Here is a 10262-nt window from a genome sequence, read left to right on the forward strand (position 1 = left end):
AGTTTTCATCATGAATTCGTATGACGGCTGCCATTTCACAACCCTTACTTCACTAAAAACTTCTACAGAAACCATTTTAGGTCTTATCTATAGTTTTTTATTTTATTTTCGGAACAAAAATGGATCAACAAGATATTGCCTTAATTGGCGTAATCATCTTTTATTGGATGTTATTAAGAAACACGGTGGAGTGTCGTGAGGTTGAGCTAAAATAACAACCGACTGTGCCACTATCAGAATCAGCATCGGATACATCCTAAGATGGAGTACTGCTGTCATATCTGAGAGATGTTGCTATGATCACAGTTTCTTTCTTTGCTAGAATAAAAAATCGACTTTGCAATCTAATGGAGTATGATCTCTGTTGTTCATTACAGCTCCTTTCTAACATATGTTTTTAGCATTTCTCTATTCCTTCACTATTTTCATGAAAGATGATCGTCTAAGCAATAGTCTCTGGTTCCTCCTGGTAAGATATTCATAGCAAAACCTAGTTTCCTTCCACAACCGAAAAATATTGTCCTTTGTTTCCTTCATATGAGTATCATCATGCAGAATTTCCATGAAGATAGTTTCTTTCCAAGAACTTCCCATCTGTGGAACACATTACCACAAGATTACCTTCCTACATACCACAACATGGTTGTTTTTCAAATCTAATTTCAATAAATATTTGCGATCAACATTCTTCATAAGTAATCACATTTTGTTCATTCTGTAAATAATTTTAAATCTCTTCATAATATTCGTCATAAAACCAACAATCTATTCTCACACTTTAACATTTAGCCTCGAGTGGATTTTGATCTCGATAATAAAATGATTTTCGTGCAAAATTTCAATGATACTAGTTTCATCAAGGAAGTGGTCTGGCAGCCATACTAAAGAACTGATTATCAGAATATTCTGATTCTAAATAATGCAGATAAAGTTATAGCCACGAGCTGCACACCTGAATAGATAGCACATGAATAGATATCACTTGGTTGCTGCCATATCCTGAAGATAAAGGGTCTAATCTTGCTCGTGCAAACTAAATGTAAATAACGCATCTGCCTTAAGGCTGGACTTGCTTCGGGAGAACAGACCGAGATGGGATTCGAACGAATGCTAAAATGCAAAGGGTTCTCATCTCTTACCCTCTTTCTTCTCCTGTTCGTTTTCATATGCTCTCTTCATTATTTCTTAAAGCTAAGAAGTTTTAACATGAAGATGCTAACTCAAAATATTTTCAACTATGAGAACATTTCCAACCCAGAAAAAGTAACACCTGAATTCTGGCCGTTTGTTATATAGGAGTTTTTAATTTCGTGCAGGGCTGTGGAAGTGTCTTCCGCTTTCCTGCTTTTCAACTGACTACAATCTGATTGTCTTCAAGTCCAATGTAAACAAGTTCTTGATGAGCCGATCCACTCAAGTTAACAAATTTATCGAATTTCCATTACTAACGATTACTATATTGTCCAATTGACTACTGTAAACTCTTAACCCTTAACCTTGAGTGATCTCTGGGATTGATAAGTGGTGATGCCTATATATATATATATATATATATATATATATATATATATATATATATATATATATATAAATATAACACGGAAATTACATAATTGTCGATGCAATAATTTATTTCAACCTTATGGTATTTTCAAGCATCTAAACTAAACAATTACATTTTTGATACTGAAATAAAGAAATAAATAGATGCTGTAAAATACCATAAGGTTGAAATAAATTATTGCATCGACAATTATATAATTTCCGTGTTATATTTTTATGTTATTGCTCTGTTTACCACATTGAGCTCTCATACCCGGATTTCCTCCTGGAATTATTCCATTATATAACACACACACACACACACACACACACACACACACACACACACACACACACACACATATATATCTTTCATTTTTTTTCTGTTGTGAAAACATGATTTTTGTATCCAATTCATATCAAATTTCGGTGTGATTCTTGGCAAAAACCACAGACGCTATAATCATCCAAAATTGCATCTACCAAAAACCAGGGATCATGCCACACTTCTGCTCAATACCTACATAAAGCCTCCTGTATTTATTCAAAAGTTAAAAACCTATGAAAACGGAACCTAAAACAGGCGACCTTTTGTGCTTGAGAATTTATTTTGTACATAGCCTCCATCATTCTCAAATCATTTTTATCAAGAATTCAATAACACATGACAGGGGTTGCTTTCATAAAGTATCACACCGTCAATATCTGTTAGATAGAGATGAAAATTTCAGGTGTAGAATTTATAAGTTCAGGCATCATGACAATGCAATTTGGAATTCTCTTTGATGCATTCGGGCTTAATAGAAAAAAAAGAAAAAAATAGGAGACATTACTTTTCGAAAGCCCCCTCACAGAATCACGTCACAACCACAACATGGCATTGGTTGAGACGATCATTATCAAAGGATCGTTTGCACCAATGAAAATAAATAATTAATAAGTTCATGTAGTCCGATAATTATCCCCTCAGGAAGCTAGAGTGTTTAATTGAACCTAATTTGCACATAAGTAAAGCAGAACTGAAACAAGAATCCGCTATAAATATGCGCTTTCTTTGTGTATCGATCTGTTAAATATACTTGTTTGATCCAGATTGACTATCATAGAAAAATCAATAACCCATAAAAGTTGGTGCTGTATTAATTAATCGGATATAGGAAAACTTTCAACCATACTCATATAAAACGTTATTCTTTAAGTTTTTGTGGACGCAATTAACGAATAATGCTGAATCGGCTTTTAACCGGTGAAAATAGCTGCTAAGGGGTAGACAGAAAATAATAGGAACTTGGTGGGTATAAGTCAACTAAACGTTACTTTTATGCATGCGCAAATATGCATTTATACTTTTAACAAAGTTATTCTTTAAGTTTTTATATACTTATGGACTTAGATCAGATGATAACAAATCGTGGTGGAGTGCGATATGTGTTGGTTTCGATTCTAGCTGATGCCACGTAAGTTATATTTTCATTTATTTTTACCTTCTGAAACTACTACTATATATTGGGTAAAATATAATAATAGAGAATTAGCTGTATAATTATGCATACAAAATCTGCATAAATTAAAATATCATATTCAAGCGTATTTTATGACCGGGCAATGCCGGGCGACCCGCTAGTATATTTTAAACTCTGAAAGACATCTGACTTAGATTGGATAACTGGTGGGCTCCTTTGAGGCAACAACTCTGTTTAAAGAACAGGCTGGGGTTTCAATAAGCTTTTTTCTCAATAGAGCTACATCACTGTCAATTCCCGATTTCTACCTGGCGTTGTAATTCTTTGGTAGAAATTCAAGTTGACAGATTAAAGTTTACCCTACTCTGAAGTGAACTCTTTGCCTCAAATATGTTGTAATCATAGCTAGCATGATCTGTGGAAATTCCACAGTGGACTCTTTCATATGTAATATATTGATGTTGGCATTCTGTGGATGTTCAGTGTAAATGGAGACACCCCGATATTATTGTAGCTCTTTCATTAAAACTGCAAAAGTGTTCATCTAAACTAGCAGAGACGCCCGGCGTAGCCCAATCATAACATCCGTTTAAATATACTTTAATTTATGCAGATTTCGTATTTGACTTAGATGCATCCGCTTGAATGGAAACCGAACACAAAACTTTATATGTATATATATATATATATATATATATATATATATATATATATATATATATATATATATATATATATATAACGTGAGTTCCCTCAGCTATAATCGGAACCGACATCAAAACTTAGGAAGAATTCTTGGTAAAGTTATTTATTACAAGAAATGGATGGTCATAACAATTAAACGACTCGGAAGAAAAAAGATGTAAGCGTGACACAAAATAACGCACAGCCTATCGTATAAAAATATAGATTCTGTTTTTCGTCTTTTAGTGATTACAAAAAATATTTTGACAAAATAAGCCAATAAAGATGCCTTGCCTTGTCTAGTCCACTCCTGCCCGCTCAGCTCTGCTTGGTTTTCTTGCTTTCTTGCCAAGCGAGACATAAATTCGCGTCGATCATTGACTCCCTCGCGAAAAAAAAAATTATTCTATGAGTTTTCAACAATTGTTAATGGTGTCTATAGGATTATCAATTTTATTATTTGTTATTTATTTATTTATTGTTGCATTTTTTTTGTCTTATTTTAACCGTTTACATGTTTGCTTGGATTCATGCCAGAAAAATGTTTCGAAAAAAGATGGAAGTAAATAATATATACAGGAGAAATTCAATGACTGGCTGGCATTATTTTTTGTAGACATTTGGCTTGGTTATGTATTGGTGTTGGCCAACGTAAATAAACACAGACAATATCTAAGTTTGATTTTCTTAAATGCTTCTTTTTTTTAGAAATGCAGGCATTTATTTATGAAATTCATACTTTAGGATTACAACAACTGGCCCATATAAACTTTAATTTTTGCCCATCTCTCCTAAATATTAACCCAGTCTCACCTTACTCCTAAAATTAATACCTTTGCTAATGTAAAGGCTAGGGTTTTGGTTGAGTCTGTGTACAAATATCGTTGTTATCACTTGTCAGCAAGCTTGGTCAAAATATCGGTCATACTTTAGGTTGGAACTAATTTAATTTTGAGGTATCTAGGTAAAAGTTCAAGGTCTCTGTCAGGGAAGCATTTTAAGATATACTTCTAGGGATAACTGTGATTGTGGTTATCGTTTACACTTGCTTTTAAGCTCATCTTGTAGCCGATAAAATCGTGTATGACGTTGATCTTGACAGAGCTCTAACTTCATTTTCTGTTTTCAAATTTTGATATTTGAATCTAGTAGAATTTGATAAGAGTAATTGCATTTCAAATCCACATACTTTCATAGTAACGAATGGTCCAAACAACTTAAAAAATTTATCTATCTTTTCGGATTTCTTACCCAGTCTAATTCAGTTTAATAATTATTTTTGCAAGCATGGCTTTATGAAATAAAAATATTTATAGTTACGGATGGCTCAAGCCTGATTTAGTTTTTATCCACCTCTCCTAATATTTTGTGCAGTTTAATCATCATCATTTCGTACGAATTTGAAAATTCTATAGCTGGCATTCATTTCCCCGATATTGTTGTAGTCAGAATTCTGTAGTCAGGTTCAATCCTCAGTGTGGGCGACCGAAAAATACAATTGAAAATTACTTAAGACCTCTATCCAGTCATGCCTGATGGAACAAGAGCATGCTACCCCCGTGAATTAAATAAAGGGTTCCGCTCGAAATTCCGTTAGAATTTCCGAGTTACTACAGAAACATTCCCAAGTTCAAAAAGATACACCTGAAGAAGGTCGTAGGTTACATTGACCGAAACGTTGTGAAAATCACACTCAAGATGAGAACAGTAGTCTGATGAATCCAAATAATACGAATAGCATCAATGTTTAGTGCATTTTTAGGTCAAGAAACCAATACCTTCAGACACTCTGATCTGGTAGCGCCAGTTATTATTATTATAATTATAATTATTATTATTATTATTATTATTATTATTTGTAGTAGTAGTAGTAGTAGTAGAACAAGTTGTAGTAGTAACAGCAGGAGTAGCATTATTATTACTATTTGTAGTAGTAATAGTAGAAGTTTTTCTTTTCCCTTGTGGGTAATCTCATTATACTCACATCAAAGGTGAGGAGTCAGAGTCGGGCGTTGACAGGTTTTGTCTGGAGTCGGTGTTGTTTCTTTTGTTTCGTTTTGACCGACTCGTGGTCAGGATTTTAGCATTGTTTTTCGCAGCCAGCTTACACCTCTGTGCAAAACAAACGAAGCCAAATCACCCCCCCTCCATCCCCACTTCACCAAATAATGTTTCTGGTTTCTTTCGTGAGCAGCCATTTCGGTAAAGTTCTACTTAATACTCTGCTTGTTTGGCAGTGCAAGAACTTTCATTTCCAATCATAAATCATGTCGTTTTGCGGCTGAGATTTATCACCTTGCCGACTTTCATGAATCAATAAATGGAAGCATCATTTTCCAGAGAAATTTCCAAAACTTTGAGAGTCTTGTCCGAGCAGTCAAGCCAAAACTCCGTGCCTTGACTCTGAGAACAAATAGATTTTAACAGGGCGGCTTGGCAGAGCGAGAAGGACTTGAATTCAATTAATAATTGAGAAGTCGGAACACATTCCATTACTCTCCTCCATCCTTGACCGCCTCCGATGTCGAAAAATGTCAGTTTTGTGAAAATATATATTTTTGGAAAGGGGAATAAAAAAAAACTTTTAAAGAATCTTATTTTGAGGAAATAAGAAAAAAATACACAAGAAAAAAATCGTCACCAGGAATTCAAAAAAGATTTCTTTATATTCTTTACATGTTGAAGACGAAATATTATCTCTTTTTCGGAGTTGGGGTTAAGTAGGAATGTCCATTTTTGAATGAAAAGGTGAAAGTGTAAAAATCTATCTGGATTAAAGCGTTCGCTTCAAAAGTCTTAACAGCTTAACAACTACTGCAAAAGGCAACTAGAAAAAGCTGAAAAATACAACGGTTAATATTTTGCGAAAATGGCGTCGTTCAAGATAAGGCCGACTGCGCCAAACATCTATATATAAAATGATAAACTTTTCATGTTCGTGTACACGATCAGAAAATATGGGGATTAGTTATGTCTCTAATGTCGCCAAGGTAATGAATTCCAACTTTATCCATTTTAAAATGAATCAGGTACTTCTGTATTTTACTGACGATACTGAATTATTTAGAAAAGTATTAACATTGGGAGAGATAGGAGCTTTATTTACTATCCTAGACTTTCACTTAAAAACTTAAAAAGCAAAAGATATTGCACAAATTGAATTTAGCATAGAAAACTTGCAATGTTCGTAAACTATATGATGAATTGTTCAAAAATCGAATTATACCGCCCAGTCGACTAAAACAATTCATTATTAAATAAATGCATTTCATGAAATGACATGGGTGTATTGATTTAAAGAATATTAAGCTAATAATTACTTCCATGGTACAAAGATGGAGATTATTACGTTTCTGGATTTTTTAGATGAGGATTTGGGTACATCGGACTACTGTTTTCATCTTGAGTATCATTGTTAGAACATTTTGATCAATGTAACATCCAACCTTATCGAACTCTGGAATGTTTCTATCAAACTCGGGAATCTGGATGGAATTTCGAACAGAACCCTTTCTTTACTTCACGTGGGTAAGGTACACTCGCAATCTGTATGGAGGTCCTAAGTAATTCGCAATTGAATTTTATACGGCCGCCTACACTAAGAATTAAACCTTCAACCTTCAGGAGAATATCATTTTTACCCCAATTCCTTTTCCCAAGTACTCTAACTACTATTCCAGGATCCTTGTGAACCTTTATCTAGTCATGTCTGACCGATCGAGAGCATGCTACCCCGTGAAGTTAATAAAGACTTTTGTTCGAAATTCTTTCCAGATTTCGACAAGATACACTCGAAGAGGGTCAGAGATTGCATTGGCCGAGACGTTGTGAAAATGGCACTCAAGATGAGAACAGTAGTCCGAAGAATCCAAATAATACGGAGACTATTGTTTGAATAAGAATTAAATTGTTACACTTACTGGTTATCGAAGAATTGTTACATTTAATTGTCTTAATAGAATTGTTGCATTTAATTGTTTCAATAGAATTAAATCGTTACATGTAATTTTTTTAGAAGAATTAAATTGTTACATTTAATTAGTATTAAATGAATAAAGAAGATACAGTTTAATGTGTTTAAAGAATAAATAATAAATACAATTTTTTTTATGGAAGATTAATTTTTTCTTAATAATATTTGCGCTGACAGACATCATTTCGAAAGTGATCTTTTGAGAATTTTTGGCATATCATGTATATTATCTCCCTTGACTGCGATATATCTGCGGTTGGTGTACGCGTATAAATTTCATATTCTCTAGAATCTTACTCGTACAGTGGAGCCGACGCAGCTCATCCAGAACTAATGTCTCTCCAAGTTATCCATTCGGTACCTTTTATTTTCAAGCAACTTTGGCAAGTGTAATGACCCCCTGTCATATTAGGATAACGATTAAGGAAGTCTTAGTCGGACAATAAATATAGAGGCATCTCACATCAATAACCGCAAAAATATATAACGGGATACTCCTCAATAGAATACGCACTGAAGTAGAAGAGATACTCCGAAGTAATCAAAATGTGTTCAGAAAAAGTTGTTCAATAAACAGTCAAATTTTGATTATTGGAAGAATTATAAAAGGAGTAAAAGCAAAGCAACTACCGGCAACACTACTGTTTGTACATTTTCCGAAAATTTTGGATTTATTTCAGAGAGAAAAGATAAAACTTTTTGTTGACATATGGTATCTCTGTAGAAATCGTTTTAGCAATAATGATGCTATATAAGGATACTAAAGTCATAGTGCGCTCCTCGGACAGCGACTTCTTTGAAATAAAAGTTGACGTGGGTGACGCTATATTTGTGATCTGTCTCGATTACATACTGCAACACTGTTGATCAAATACGGCCCAACATTGTATCCAGCAAGAAACAGGCGATATCCAGCAAAGAAGATTACCGGTGACGATTATGCTGATGATCTTGCTGTGTTAGTTGATGACAATGCCAATGCACAAAAATTGCTACATATCCTGAAAGAGTCACCTACCATGATTGGACTGCATACAAATGCAAATAAAGCAGAAAATGTCCTCCCACCAAACCGAGATAATTGAAATAGTGAAGAGATCACCACTCAAACAAGTAGATGACGAATATTTCGGCAGCCACATCGCATTCACCAAAAAAAAAGACATCCACATTAGAATATGCAAGGTTTGGAGTGCACTTAATCGCCTGAAAGTTATTCGAAAATCTGCCCCCCCCCCCAGAATAGATTAAAAAATCTATCTTAGAGCTGTAGCGGAGACGGTGCTGCTTTATGGTTCACCAGCATGGGGCTCTCAGTAAAAAGTAAAACCCCCAAAACACAAAATGTAAGTTAAATTAAACTTATACTAGAATGTTCCGGGCAGTGTTAAACTTAAACTGGAAAAACATCTAACCTTTATGATCGGTTTCTCAGGATCTCTTTACTAATAAGAGAAAGAAGAACACGATATGCTGAACATTGCTAGAAAAGAAAAGATGAGGTCGTCAGTGATATGGTACAGTGGGATCCTAAACCCAGAACCGCTAAAGTAGAAAAACCTGTCATAACGTACACAAAATTATTCACAGAAGACACTGGCTTACAACTTGAAGATTTTTCTAAGGCTATGAAGGTTAGAGACCTATGGAGGCAAAGATACAATTTAGTCCGGGCAACCCGCTCTCTAGGATAATGACTTTGGCAAAGTGATTTAATGTAAGTCTTCTATTTTAAGTCTGAAGTTAAGTTTGGCCTGAAAAGCCTTTCGAACCAAAGAGCAAAGTGAGGCTCAGAGAATTGCTGGTGAAAGGAGAGTAACCTAGTTTTAAATGTATTGAAAGTAACCGCCAGTCTTTTTCCCACTGTACGATGTGCTTCACGTCGGACGATCTTAATCACATCTGCTATTATAAGTGTTGTCATAGATGGTGGTGTCTTCTGCATAAATGTTCACAAATAATCTTTAAATATGATTTGTGAGATCATTAACGAAGATCAGGAAAAAAGTTAAGCCCATAATTGATCTTTATAAGGCATATGTAAACCATCAGAAAATTGTCCACAATTGTATTATTACGGAAGAAGACAAAGTTATCGCAAATGTCTATTCTATGGTTGCGCTTGCAAACGATTTAGAAAAATACTTTGTTCCTGTTTTAAGACGACATATATTTGTGTATTTATTCTTATGAAAGTGCTATGGTGTAGTGTTTACAGGCGCAGACTGTTGACTATGTACCAGGCTCAAGTTTTTTCAAGGTACTGCATCACTTTCTCTAACGCCTTTGAAAAAGTTATTAATCCTAAAATTATCTCCAGTTATGGATTAAATTTTAGGTTCGACTAGATTTTCAGGCTTCAGCTTGGATTGTTTATGGCATATCAACCCCTTCACGGTTTATTTAATACCAGGTCCGGTCATGTTAGCAAAAGTTTTCATGCTTCAATTTTTTATATCTTTAAATATTTATCCATGAGGTTTGGTTTGGTTGTTTTGCAGAGAAAAAATGTTTTTGTTTTCGGCATTGCGGAACATGATTAAGTTTTGCAAAGAAAAAGAAAAAGCCAATAAGGTCAATGTTTGGTGCAATTTTTTATC

Source organism: Euprymna scolopes, chromosome 22 (genome assembly GCF_053919585.1).
Source record: "Euprymna scolopes isolate OS-2025 chromosome 22, ASM5391958v1, whole genome shotgun sequence".
In the NCBI taxonomy this organism is placed as follows: Eukaryota; Metazoa; Mollusca; class Cephalopoda; order Sepiida; family Sepiolidae; genus Euprymna; species Euprymna scolopes.